General features: G+C 47.0%; 1 protein-coding gene across 5 annotated transcripts in view; it reads right to left on the bottom strand.

Moving 5' to 3' along the window:
* PTK2B (protein tyrosine kinase 2 beta) overlaps positions 1-14,183 on the bottom strand; it is a 133,701-nt gene that overhangs the window by 66,945 nt on the left and 52,573 nt on the right. The gene's annotated exons all lie outside the window — the stretch shown is intronic.

Below are 14,183 nucleotides of genomic sequence, written 5' to 3'. Positions count from 1 at the left end.
AGCTGATCAACCATTTTGTGATAGTGTCAGGTGGAGAGTAAAAGGACTCAGCCACACATATATATGTATCCATTCTCTCCCCAACCTGCCTCCCATTCAGGCTGCCACACAACATAGAGAAGAGGTTCCTACGCTATACAGTAGGTCCTTGTTGGCTATCTATTGTAAATGTAGCAGGGTGTATACATCCATCCCCAACTCCCTAACTATCCCTTCCTCCCAACCTCTTCCCTGGCAAACACGAATTCATTCTCTAAGTCTGTGAGTCTGTTTCTGTTAGAAAAATATACTCTTGTTTTTGAAGACGTTGCAGGGTAACGTTACATCTTACTGAATACATACTGTGTGTTAGGGAGCTTGTGTAAGCAATCTTTCATTCTCTGGAAAGAGTCTGCAGGATAGGTGATGTTAGAGAGGTCCAGTGAGGTGACTTTGTTCAGATCACACAACTGGTAAGGGCAGAGAATTAAGGCCGCCAGGTTGCCAAAGATTAGAGGGCCCGTGGTATCACGTCCTGCCAACCAAATGTCCGGCTCTGCCACCAAACAGCCCTTGTACCTTCAGATGTCAGGCTGGGATGGGACAGAGTTTCCAAACAGCAGCTGGCAGGTGGGTGATGGCCTTTGGTGATATTTTGCTGTGTCCTTGGCAAAATGAGAAAAATAAGGACACTATAGAGAATCCATCATAAAGCTCAATGTATTCCATTTGAGGCACAGGGGCAGTCTTTCATTCTTTGTCTTTCCACCTTTTTTGGGGGGGGGGGTTTGGTTTTCCAATGTTCATTAACTTATGAGATGACAGTAATAGCCTTTGGCAACTGACATTGAAGCTGGACCTCTTGGGCAACCAGACTTGAGGTGACAATGGGAGTTCCAAGGGTAAAAGGCAAAGTGTTGAGGACTGGAAGTTCTGCCCTGGATTTCAGGGAGCAGAGACAGGGCACCATTAGTCAGGAAGATGGCACAGAATCGGGAAGGGAGCAGACACCTGACTCATGTGAGCCTGGTTTAAAACTCCTGCCCTCGGGGCTGCTGTGCCACATGAGTCTGGGGCGTTACTCACGAGGGGTCTCAGAGCGAGGCAGTGTGGTGGCCTTCAGTCTCTGCTGCTTACCCCTGTGTGATCTGGACAAGGATACCTCTCTAGACCTCAGTTTCCTTTCTTGGGATAGGAGGCTAACATTACCTACCCTAGAGAATTTTCTGAAAAATCAGAGATTACTTAGATAGACTCCCTGGCACGTGTATTTCTTAAAATGCCTGTGACTTGGCAGAAGAAAGAACCAGAAACCCGATACCAGTGTCCACTTATAAAAGATTAAACAGAGCCAGTAAGTCAAGGCTCGGGGGGTTGGGACAACCCTTCCTATCTCCAATACCAGTGCCCACCTGCTCCATCTACCTTGGCACCTGAAAAGATCACCCCACCTCCAACCTTCTGCTCACAGCGCCACTGTCTGTTCTGTGCGTGGAAGGAGGCCCCCCAGGACACAGTTGAAAGGCCAGCAGAGGACCAGAATGTCATGAGACACGCACTTTATTTCCACTCTGTCTCTGAGTCACTTCCTCTTGCCGTTTCCACATCAACAGAATGGGGAACACATGCCTTTCCTCTGCAGAGGTCTGCTGAGAACAGCCACTTAACGAATTGGCAATGACCTTGCAGTCTTGGGGAGCCAGGCCTGTGTTTCTGGGAAGCCGGGCCCTACTGGCTCCATGCAGTGACCCTCCCCAGCCCAAGCCCCTTCAAACCCCAGTTCCTACGGGGTGGTGGCATTTTGCTTGCCCTGGGGAAGCCCAATCCATCACTTGTTTAATCCCTTCCCCTCCTCTCCAAGCATCCCTCCCCACTACCTTGCAAAGGAAGGACCCAGGAAGTTTGTGATTAATGCCAGCTCTAATTCAATGTCATTCAAAAAACCTCTACTGAGACTCTTTCGCGTTTTCAGCCTGCCACCTCCGCACGCCTTACCCACTCTGGATCACTCTCCTGCCAGCACTTTGTGACCAGGGGTCACCTGGCTGGGGCTGGCTCTCGGGGGGCGCGAGGGGGCTGGCTGAGCTGCAGCACCTGCCGTTTCTTGTTCACAGATCCTCTGTTCTCTCACTAGTTCAAGGGCTCTGAGCCCAACAGCTGGGCAGAGCCTTTTTACCTCCTGGTGACTTCTGGGCGCCCCTGTTTTCCCAACCCTTCACGAAATCCCCCTCCATTTGCTTCTAACTGGCCAGTTCATGAGTGATTTGGGCTGGCTGGTTTTTCTCCCCCTCCCTCCCTTCCTTTTTTCCTGCCTTCTTTTTCTTCTTTTTCCCTTCCCCTCCTTCCCCTTTCTTTCCCCCTCTTTTCTCTCTCCCTCTCAGCCTTGCTATATTTCAGGAGGCATGCCAGAATCCAGAGATAAGAAGATAAACAGAAGAGGGAAGAGGGTCCCCATCCAGCAGGGACTCATCCAGTAAAATGGAAAAGGATTAAGCAAAGCAGCCACAATCTGATACAGGATCTAATGGGGTCCCCCCTAGGTGTCAGAGGATCACAGAAGAAGGCTTGTCTCTGGGCCCCTGGGGTCTCAGGAAAAGAGGACACAGTAAGATCAGGAAATCATGTGACGTAATACAGGCTGGCCAGGAGGGTGCTGAAGGACTGTTGGGAAATGAGAGGAGGTGGTGGCAACATATCACCCCGTGGAGAGGCAGATTTTCATTTAGAAAATAGAATTTGGGCCATACAATGAAGCACAGGAGAGAGATGGGAGGCAGGAGGAGAGGCTCAGATAATCCTTTGTATGAGTTTCACAATGGCTTCCCAGGTCACTCTGTGGTAGAGAATCCACCTGCCAATGCAGTAGATGCAGGTTCCATCTCTGGGTTAGGAAGAGCTCCTGGAGATGGCAATGGCAGCCCACTCCAGTATTCTTGCCTGGGAAATCCCATGGACAGAGGAGCCTGGCGGGCTACAGGCAGTAGCCTGTTGGACACGACTTAAGTGACTGAGCATGCAAATGAGTTTCACAACCAGCAATCCAGAGGAAAGATGGCTCAATTGCTGTGTTTGCTCATTTCTCTGGTGTAAATGCTTCTGGCATCTCTGATTTCAAGCTACCAGTGTGACCTCACTGACAGCAGACTTGGGGAGAGAAGGGTGTCTCACGCTGGTTCCAGCACTGCAGGGCTTTATCAGGGAGAGACCTGGGAGTAGGATGGGGGCAGAGACTAGAGCACTTGCCTCAAGCCCACCTCTGACCCTGGATGTCACCTGCTCTTGGGAATGGTATGGCCAGCCAGTACTGCAAGATAGCAACATACTATGAGGTGTATGGAAGCACAGAATTTTTAAAAAATATATAATTATTGTATTTATGTATCTGCTCCAGGTTTTAGTTGTGGCAGGCAGGATCTTCAACCTTCATTGCAGCATGTGGGAACTTTAGTTGGGGCAGGAGAACCCTTAGTTGGGGCATGTGGGATCTAGCTCCCTGACCAGGGATCAAACCCTGGCCCCCTGCACCGGAAACATGGAGTCTTAGCCACTGGACCACCAGGGAAGACCCAGAAGCACAGAATGTTAAGATTCGCTCCTTCTTTCAAGGAACTTTTGTTTCTCTTTGGTTTCCTAAAAGTTGTAGTTTTCAAAGCCACACCCTGTCCTCATTAACCATCAACTAAATTCTCCAGCTTCTCCACTATGAATCCCAGTCTCAGCCTTTTCCACCTCTCCCAGCTTTCAGCTCCAGCAAATCCCATTTCTCTTTTTGTGCACGCTTAAATGTTGGTTGTTGGGCTGGGAAATTTGACACCATGATGAATCCATGCTCCATTGGAGGTTTTGAGCTCTTCCCCATTTTCCTGAGAAGTGAATGAGGAGGCCAGATGACAAGCAGGTGAATTCACAACTGGTCAAATGGTTTCCCCAACAACTGATCAAACGTCTGTGTTAACCTGAGAGCCGATGGCTGTTCGAATTGGCCCTTGTTCATACCGCTGCACTTGGCTTTAAGGAGTTTGTGGTTATCAGACAAGAAGCACCAAGATCAGCACAGGATTAGGGGAGATTGTGGCTCTGGCTGAAGGATCCCTGACGTCTGCACGAGAGGGAAGACATACCAAGGGGAACAGAATGCAACCAGTGAAATGGGCTAAATGGGAAGTTCTTCATGTGGAGAAAAAAATCTTCCCCAATCTGGGATGAGGAAGATGTGGTTAAGCAACAGCATGGATTAAAAAGTGGGGTTTAAGCTATGTCAGCATGAAATAGCTGCCAAAAAGTTAACACTGTTGCAGTTACTAGAAAAATCCCTAATATAAGGATGGTGATTTCCCCCCCGGGGCTCTGCATGGGAACAACTGCATCTATGGAACTGGTGATCTAGGGCCCCAAGGTTTGTTCTAAGATGAACATCCCAGGACACTCAGAGCCCTGGCAACCTGGAGGGCCAACCCTGGGGCTAAAGGGAGATGAGAGTCCTGGGAAGTGAGGACGGGATGGCTGGTTTCAAATGGTTGCAGGGCTGCCATGCAAGAGATGGACTCACTACCCCCATCCAGGTCATTGTTTTAAAAAAAAGTACAACAGGGACTTCCCTGGTAGTCTAGTGGTTGGGACTTCACCTTCCAATGCAAAGGCTGCAAGTTCATCCCTGGTCAGGGAACTAAGATCCCACATGACAGGCGGCCAAAAACCCAAAACACAAAACAGGAACAATGCTGTAACAAATTCAATAAAGACTTTAAAAAATTATCCACATTAAAAAATATTTAAAAAGTGCAACAGACGGATGGGAGGAAAGAGGGTCTTCATACACACAGAATACCCACTGTGCACCCATTTCTGGAGTGTTTGCACCCCCACTTGCTATCTTGTTGCTCTCTCCCAAGGCAGACGTCACTCCCACTTGGAGGATGAGGAAAAGTGAGCAAGTAGCTTGCCCGGGGTCACTGTTGTTAAATGGCAGAGGCAGGACCAGAACTCAGAATTTCCCATCTTAACCCAACAAGCAAAGCCCACAGCCTGAGTCCCCCAACTCTGTGCCTTGTCTCCACACAGCAAGTGATCCCTGTGCTCAGGTGGACACTGCTTTTCTGGTATGGCCCCCAGAATTCTGCTCAGACAAAAGCTCACACATAAACGTCAATTTCCAGCCCTGCAGTGCCAAAAGGGATACTGGCCTTTTGATATATTAATATTATAATCATGGTGTATAGAATTTTATCTTTGATGACATTTAATAAACAGAAAAAAATTAACCATGAAAAGAAAACTCAACTGGATTCTTTTTGTACTATTCAACTGGATAGTACAAACCCAGGTCTGACAGTATGGGTATTATCTTCTTATCTAGTACCACTTGAAAACAACCAAAAGATCCTCCTGAACAAGCTTCTCCACCTGACAGCCCCCAGTACGCTGCTCTTTGCAACTTCAGTAGACACTACAAATTTGCTTTTTGTACACAGATATCCAAGCCATTAAACATGCTGGTGACCCCAATCTGTACACTGCAGTGATTACCTTTCACCTTAGTGAAATTAGATGTCCTGTCAAGTAAACAGAATGCCACCTGTGTGTGAAAAGACTTGGGAAAATTAAAAATAGAGGGGAAAATCCTCAGCAGTTAAAAATACTAATAAAAAACCACTTTGAGGCACCACTGCAAACCTTTCAAACAAGCCAACATAGCTGGAGAAAATAATACAATATTATGTTTATGGACCTGAAATAAAACTAGTACATTTACCAGTTGATTCAGAACCAGCTTCCTGAAGAATAAGCTAGTTGAATAGAAAACAACTGATGAAGGGCAGAAGACCTAGACGGAAATTCCTCCAGAGAAGACAACAGGAACATGAAGAGATGCTCAACATCACTAATTATTAGAGAATGCAAATAAAAACTACAATAAGGCATCACTTGACACTGGTCAGAATGGCTAGCATCGAAAAGTCTATCAAAAATAATATATGCTGGAGAGGGTGTGGAGAAAAAAGAACCCCCCTACCCTGTTGGTGGGAATGTAAATTGGTGCAGCCACTATGGAGAACAGTATGGAGGTTCCTTAAAAAACTAAAAATAGAGCCACCATATGATCTAGCAATCCCATTCCCAGGTATATATCCAGAAAAGACGAAAACTGTAATGCGAAAAGACACATGTGCCCCAGTGTTCACAGCAACATTATTTACAAAAACCAAGATGTGGAGGCAACTTAAGTGTCCACTGACAGATAAATGGGTAAAGAAAATGTGGTGTATATATACAATGGAATATTATGCAGCCATAAAAAAGAACGAAACACTGCCATTTGCAGCAACATGGATAGACCTAAAGGTTATCATGCTAAGTGAAAGACAAATATATGACATCATTTGTGCAAATCTAAATATAATATGTGCAAATATATGTGCAAATCTAAAAAATAATACAAATAAACTTATTTACAAAACAGAAACTGGCACACAGACATAGAAAACAAACTTATGGCTACCAAAGGGGAAAGGGGGAGAGAGAGGGATAAGTCAGGAGTTTGGGATTAACAGAACAACCCTACTGTATATACACACACATACACACACACATATACACATGTATAAAATAAACAACAAGGATTTACTGTATAGCACAGGGAACTATATTCAATATCTTTTAACAATCTCTAATGGAAAAGGATCTGAAAAAAAAATACACACACACACACACATATATGTTATATGTTATATATGTTATAACTGAGTCACTTTGCTGTATGCCAGAAACAAATGCAACATTGTGAATCAACTCTACTTCAAAAACAAAAACAAAAAAACCCAAGTAACTGACATAGGTTGACCTGGCCGTTCAACTTTGGGAAATGCACACCCCACATATCTAAAGAGGAAGCAAGGATCATGTGCTCAGAAATGTTCATAACTATAATATTTATAATAGAGTAAAAGTGAAATCAGAACAAAATGCTGAGGGAAATGCTGAGGGGGAATTCTCTCTAGGCAATATCCATAAAGATAAACCTCATTTAAAAATGTGAACAGTGGTAATTCATGACAATACTGGGTTGGCCAAAAAGTTCGTTTGGGTTCCCCTACAACATTGTATGGAAAAAGTTGAATGAATTTTGGCCAACCCAACATATATATTAAAAATGTTAAGTGACGGAATGGGGCTTACATACAGGTCGTAACTACATAAAAATACATTCTGAATCACATACAGTTAAAAGACGTTAAGTTCTTTTGTGTTAGGCTGGCTTCGCAGGTAGCTCAGGGGTAAAGAATCCACCTGCCAATGCAGGAGCCACGGGAGTCTTGGGTTTGACCTCTGGGTTGAGAAGATTCCCTGAAGGAGGGCATGGCAACCCGCAATAGTTTCTTGTTTGGGAAATCCCATGGACAGAGGAACCTGGTGGGCTATAGTCCATGGGGTTGCAAAGAGTTGGACACAACTGAGAATGCACACACTGTCTGTCTCTCTGGTTAAAGATAAGCAGATATTAAGTGGCTCCCACAAGGCTAGAAGCTGACCCTGTCTCTTCTTCCGACCTCCAGCTCCCCTTCTGATGGTCTGACTTTCTTATTTTCTGTGCTCTCCACGTTGCCCAGAATGGCCAATCTTCCTACCCCAGAGCTTGACTAGAGAGCAAACAGACCCCATATCTAGATGTCAGCTTCCCACTCAAATCAGGAATTGGAGTGAAAAGGCAGAGAGGGAGCTCAGTAAAAGCTACCAAGAGAACCTGGAGCTACAGAAAGTTACCCTCAGGCCAAGACAGTCCTCCAAGAGACCAGAGCACATGGCAAGGCCTGGTGGCCTGCTCTTTGCCTTAGGTCTCCAGCCCTGAGCCCATGTTCCCTTCCTTCTCCCCTGAACACCCGTGGAAGGCTCACTTCTGAGAACTGGCAGCAATTCACACAAAGCCTGTTCAGCCCTAACAACAAACTGAGAAGGTAGGTACTGTTATTTACGCAGCTGAGGCTGAGCAAAGTGACTTCCCGAAGGTCACAGGGGAGGCAGAGACCAGATGGGATTCCCACATTGTCCTAAGGGCTCTGAGTGTAGGCTCTTGACTCCCACACCTTGGAGGAGGCCTCGGCACACAGACAACATCAGGGTAATTCCCTTTGGGGCTCTGAATTCTAATGGTGAAAACAGTGGACTATTTGACCTGATACATAACACCTAATAGCACTTGTACTCTGCCTTCTTCATCTGGCTATGAGTTCATGTGCTAATACATGTATGGATAAAGATTCTCTCCTTGACCAAACTTTAGTCTGGCTCCTCTGAGCCCCTCTGCTCTATCATGCCTGGATATCAGCTTCTGTTCCTGTCTTTGTAGAGTCCAGATTTTAGTAAGAATCTTACAAAGCGGGTTTAGTCAGAATTTCCTACTTTCTATAGCTCCCCACTCTCACCCCCAAGGTAACATCTGATCGCTGTAGCCTGCCTTCAGTAAGAAGAATCCTGTTAGGTTAACTTAGAAAAGAAATACCCTGTCCTCTTACTCTGTCTATCCACTGATCCCCATCCCCCACTCTGGTTCTTGGCAATAATTTCCTCTTTCCCTTGTTTTGTTTCAATTTCTTTCCCCTACTGCAAAAACCCACTGTAGTAGTTCCCTTGAATAAGGTCTGCCTTACCATTCTTTAGGAAGCCTCTGAATGTTAATAGTTTTGCTTTAACAATTTACATGTGTAAATATCCCAAAGCACGGTGGCTCAATGGCAAAGAACCCACCTGCCAATGCAGAAGACTCGGGTTTGATCCCTGGGTCGGGAAGATCCTCTGGAGAAGGAAATGGCAGACCACTCTAGCAATTTTACCTGGGAAATCCCATGGACAGAGAAGCCTGGCGGGCTACAGTGCATGGGGTCGCAAACAGTCGGACACGACTGAGCGACTAAAGAACAAGAAGTCTCATCTTAGTTTCCATGAATGAAGACGCCCTCTGAGCTGAGGCCCAGTCATCTACTTTTTAAATCACATCCTAGGTGATTCTGATACGTAACACTGAGGTTGCAGGACAGCTGGTTTGGCCTTTGTCTCCCTGGTGAGCACTTAGTTTCAGAGAGACTAAAATCTGAGAACTCTTGGCTGAACCCCAGGCCTCCCCATTCCCAGGCTGCAGGCTCCCACTAGCAGGGTGGTGTCTGATAAACACCTGATGCAGACAGGTCTCAGCGAGTTACGGATCTTAAGTGTGGGACCTTCCCGGCTGTCATGGAGACTGAGTGCAAAGGACAGTATTGGTTTCTGTTTCAGTTTCTGCTTGCTAGCCAAGCCTATTATTGGGAAACGGACTGAGAGACGAGACAGGTGGCTTCAGTTATGCAGAGCTCAGAAAAATCAGAAAATTTGGGGGAACTCTGGTGTTTGAAAACTCTAGCCATTGTAGTTCCAAGGGAGGGAAGCCCTCAGTGCAGTGTCGAGAAATCCCCCAGTGTATACCATTTCTCTCACTACCTTCTCAACCACTTCTCAAAGTGTGGTAGGATTTTTTTCCTCCCCTGGTAGAAAAACAAAACAAAATACAAAGGGAAAATCCAAGCCAAAATTTCCTGAGCCCAAAAGGGAGCAAAATTACTGTTATCCTTTTACAAGGGCTATGCAAGGAAAAGGTCTCATGGACCTGTCACTCCAAATTTTTGTTGTGACGAGACAAAGAACCAAGGAGCATCACTCGCGTGACACACCCAAAGGCAGGCATACAAACTCGATGCCAGGTGGCCAGGCTAGGGTGGGGAAGAACTGACCCTTAGGGACTCAAGTTTGAGTCCGATTTGAGTAGGAGGCCCTGAGAATGGGGGTTTATGGGCAGAAAGCTCAGCAATGTGCCATCAAAAAAAAAAAAAAACAAAACAAAAAAACAAGGAAAAGCAGGGAGAAAAAAGGAAAGAGAAAGAAAGAAAGAGCCTGGTATTTCTCCATAGTTTTGTCTTACTCACCCAGGTATAAAATTTCACTCATATATTACTTCTGGTCTGTTCTAAAAAGTATTTAATAAAGAGACTACTTAGGCATATACAATTAAAGTAATATTAAAAAAACCCTCCAAAGATTCGATGCATATTTGTTACATAAATATATATGCTCCCATGGTTACAACTAGCTGCATGCAGAAAAGGAGACAGAAATTAAAACGGTTGTGGTAAAGAGATAACTAAGCATTCTCTTTTAATGTGTTTGATTTCGGTGATACATATTTCTCAAGAATCATTTGGGCTACCTCCTGAGGCATAGTGGACCCAAGCCTGAAAATATTGAGGATCCCACTATCTACTTCCAGGCGTTTGTGTTCCCTAGAGGCCAGGTAGGAAACCGGGGTCTGATTCTTGGGGTCTGGTTCTATAAAAGTCATGAATCTAGCTCCCCGCATGTCGGATATAAGTCTATGTTTGGCATAACGGTCCTTGGCCCTTTCTTCCTTTAGTTGGTCTTTCACTGAGGTTTCCGAAACACACAGGAAGTCAGAAAAAAGAACAGTAACTCACTCCTCCACAGCTTCACCACAGATGAGAGGCAGTGGGGGGTGGGGTGCAGAACACAGCAGATCCCAGAAAGGGGCCCATGTCGGAGGAGGGGTGTGGGGAGCCAAGAGCCACTGGTGGGCCCTCCCGGTCCCACAGGGCACGGGTGGGAGACGGCAGAAATAGATGGGAGGGTAGCAGCAGGGGTGATGTCCACAGCCAGGTCTTGTAGGGTCTCCAGAGGAACACAGTTCTGGTACCTCCCTCCTGTTGACTGAGAATTTTCTGGTTACCTCACAAACACCCACAAAAGCTATAGCATGTGAATTGTTTTTAATCACATCTAACTAAAATGCCAAAAAAATGCTTGGTTAACTATGCCAAGTCACCTCACCTGCTGGGACCTCAATTTTCTCATCTAAAAAGTGAGGGGATTGGGTAAGGGGAAGATTTTTTCCAACAAAGTCTAGAGCATGAACGTTTCACTTTAAAAGGGGTTCCTGGGGTGGCTCAGCTCATTGTTTGGCTGAAAATGCTTCCATTTTTAGAACCCCCTACCCAAGTCCTTTTAAATGGCCCTGAGTTCCGGGCTAGAACTGCTGGACCAGGTTAGATGCCTCCCAAAGGGCCCTCTTCGATGGAAAAGTCTGGAAGCTGAGGTCATTAGCCCCAAGGAGAGACCCTGGGTCATTGAAACAAGGGCAGGGAGGGGTAAGTCATGAGTACAAAAAGAAAAGGAATGATTTGGGATATTGATGAGGGAGAAAACATAGTGACTCTGATTATAAACTCATTGGTGGTGAGAACCAGAGCTGAAGGGGCTCATAAATGACATACTTTTACCTCTTCTGTCTTATTTTTACCTCACCTGTAGGTGAGGAAACTGAGGTCGGAGATGTCAAGTGACCTTCCCAAAGACACAGAGTTGAAATCTTGACGTGGGGGAGCAGAGCAGGGGCCCTTTGATGGGTCAGCCACAGGACTGGGCGGCCTGAGTCTTTGTCAGGAGGTCCATCTCACCGAAAGGGAATCCCCTGTGGGTGCTAGAGTCCAGGTGACCCCATGGGGACTGACTATGTAGGTGATGCCAGCCAGAGGAGGACTCTGCCTGCTAGAACCTTCTGCATCTCCCTCTAACACTTCTGTGGGCTTTACCTTGCCCTGCCCATCGTGGACAGCCCTTTTGGGAGAGCTTTCTTGCTGCCCAGAAAGGAAGTCTACATTTCAATGGCGACCTAAGCTAGAAACCAATGACTCGGCAGTAAAGAATGTGCCTGCAAGCCAGGAGACGCAGGGGCCACGGGTTTGATCCCTGGCTCAGGAAGATCCCCTGCAGAAGGAAGTGGCAACCCATCCCAGTTTTCTGGCCTGGAGAATCCCATGGACAGAGGAGCCTGGTGGGTTACAGGCCATGGGGCCGCAAAGAACTGGACACGACTGAGTGACTAACATTTTCACACTTTCAAGCCACAAACACTCCCCCCACCGCCCCACACAGGCAGTCGAAAGTGACTGTCCACAGAGCACTTGTCCTTCTCCTTCCTCCTCTCTCTGGAGGTGGTACTGATCCCTATACAGAGGAAGAGACACTGGCTTAGAAAAGTTAAAGTCCACGCTCAGCTGGAAACAGAACTGAAGCCTCCCAATCAACTGCCGAAGGAGGCCTTCCGGGAGAACAAAGTTCATATCATGCTGGAAGAAGCACATGTTTGGTGGTCTGTCCTGGTTCAGGCCACTCATCTGGGACAAATTCTGTTACATCTCTGCGCCTCAGTGTGCTCACCCACAAAATATAGATATGTTAATACTGTCTTCCCTAGAACTGCTGTGAAGAGGAATGGAAAAACTGTATATAAAAGCATTTCGGAGGGGCTTCTCTGGCAGTCCAGTGGTTAAGAGTCTGCCTTGGAATGCAGGGGACATAGATTCGATCCCTGATCTGGGAAGATCCCTCATGACGCAGAACAAATAAGCCCGTGCACCACAGCTACAGAAATTCCGACGCTCTGGAGTCTGTGCTCCACAACAAGAGAGGCCACCGTGATGAGAAACCTGCACACAGCAAGTGAAGGGCAGCCCTGCTGTCGGCAGCTAGAGATGGCCTGTGGGCAGCAATGAAGACCAGCGCAGCCAAAAGTAAACATATAAGTAAAATGAGTGAAGGAAGGGAAACTGGTGTGCTATAGTCCATGGGGTTGCAAAGAGTCGGACATGACTTCGCAACTGAACATTACAACAGTATTAAAAAAAAAAGCATTGGGGAAACACTAAATCCTTCAGCTTTGGTCATAATCATACCTAATCCACAATCCCTGGGTTCCTTCAAGCATCTACACAAACATTTCCATGATAAGGACTCATTCCTGTCAAACTCATTTGTCCCATGTTGGGGCCAATTTCAGGACTAGACAGGTTTTTCCTGTGATGTGTTAAAGGCACTTTTCTGTATCAGTTAGTGCTGGACCTGCCTCGGGAGCTGCTAATCATGAGCTCTGCCCCTTCACCTATCCTTGGCACAGCCAGTCATAGTTCCAAACACAAGGCTGCAGGGAAACAGGAGGGTTTGCAGGACTCTTGGATCATTCCACACAGAACCACCTGGTGCACATACACATCTTCATGCCAACCTCAAGAAACCCATAGATAGAAATCATATGGATGAGCTATGCCAGCACCAGTGTGATGGTAACTGGACACCTCCAGAGACCACTCAGCCTGCAGACTTGCCTGGCCTGAGTCTGCCCCAGGTCCCAGCTCTCTGGATCTAGAATTAGGTTCTTAGGATTTTAGAGCTGCATATGTGTTGGCTCAGATGGAAAAGAATCTGTGTACAAAGGAGATCCCGGCTCGATCCCTGGGTCAGGAAGATCCCCTGGAGAAGGGAATTGCAACCCATTCCAATTTTCTTGCCTGGAGAATTCCATGGACAGAGAAGCTGGGCAGGCTATAGTCCATGGGGTTGCAAAGACTCAGACATGACTGAGAGACTAACCCTTCACTTCACTTCATGGGCTTTGAAGGGCTTCCCTGGTGACTCAGCAGTAAAGAATCTGCCTGCCAATGCAGGAGACATGGGTTTGATCCCTGGGTCGGGAAAATCTCCTGGAGGAGAGAATGGCAGCCCACTCCAGTATTCTTGCCTGGAAAATTCCATGGACAGAGGAGGCTGGCAGGCTACAGTCCACGGGATCACAAAGAGTGGGGCATGACTGAGCGACTAAACAACAACAACAGACAGACTTTGAAGACCAGATCTTCCCCACGGCCTTGTAGTCATCGATGTGGCTCCTGGGGACATTCAGTCCACTCTGAGCACTGGTCCCTGCTCCTCGAGCTGGGGCGGCAACCACACCTGCCCCCTGTAGTCCCCACAGCATCCGTTGAGCAGACTCGCCTCCCACTCGATGGTGCTATTCTCAGCTGTCAACATCACCATCACCACCGCCATCGTGTGTCAAGTGTCTAATTGCACATGGCCATGCGCCAGGTGAGGGAATAAAGAACCCAGAGCACGGGCTGCCCCACGTGCCATTGCAGCCCACAGTCCTTCTGAGGGCAAACAGCTGGTATGGGCAGAATGCGGAGCCTGATGTGCATGGACACAGTGCACTTGTTGTATACACTGGGCTCAGTGGGGAGCGGGGCTAAGTGCATGATGGGGGATGGGATTCGGGTGGGGAGCGGCCCACTATGGGAGAGACATGTGGGCCAGAGCAGAAACACAGCCTCAGG

The sequence above is a fragment of the Cervus canadensis genome, chromosome 30 (genome assembly GCF_019320065.1).
Source record: "Cervus canadensis isolate Bull #8, Minnesota chromosome 30, ASM1932006v1, whole genome shotgun sequence".
NCBI classification, from domain to species: domain Eukaryota; kingdom Metazoa; phylum Chordata; class Mammalia; order Artiodactyla; family Cervidae; genus Cervus; species Cervus canadensis.
This window is presented reverse-complemented; position numbering and strand designations above follow the sequence as displayed.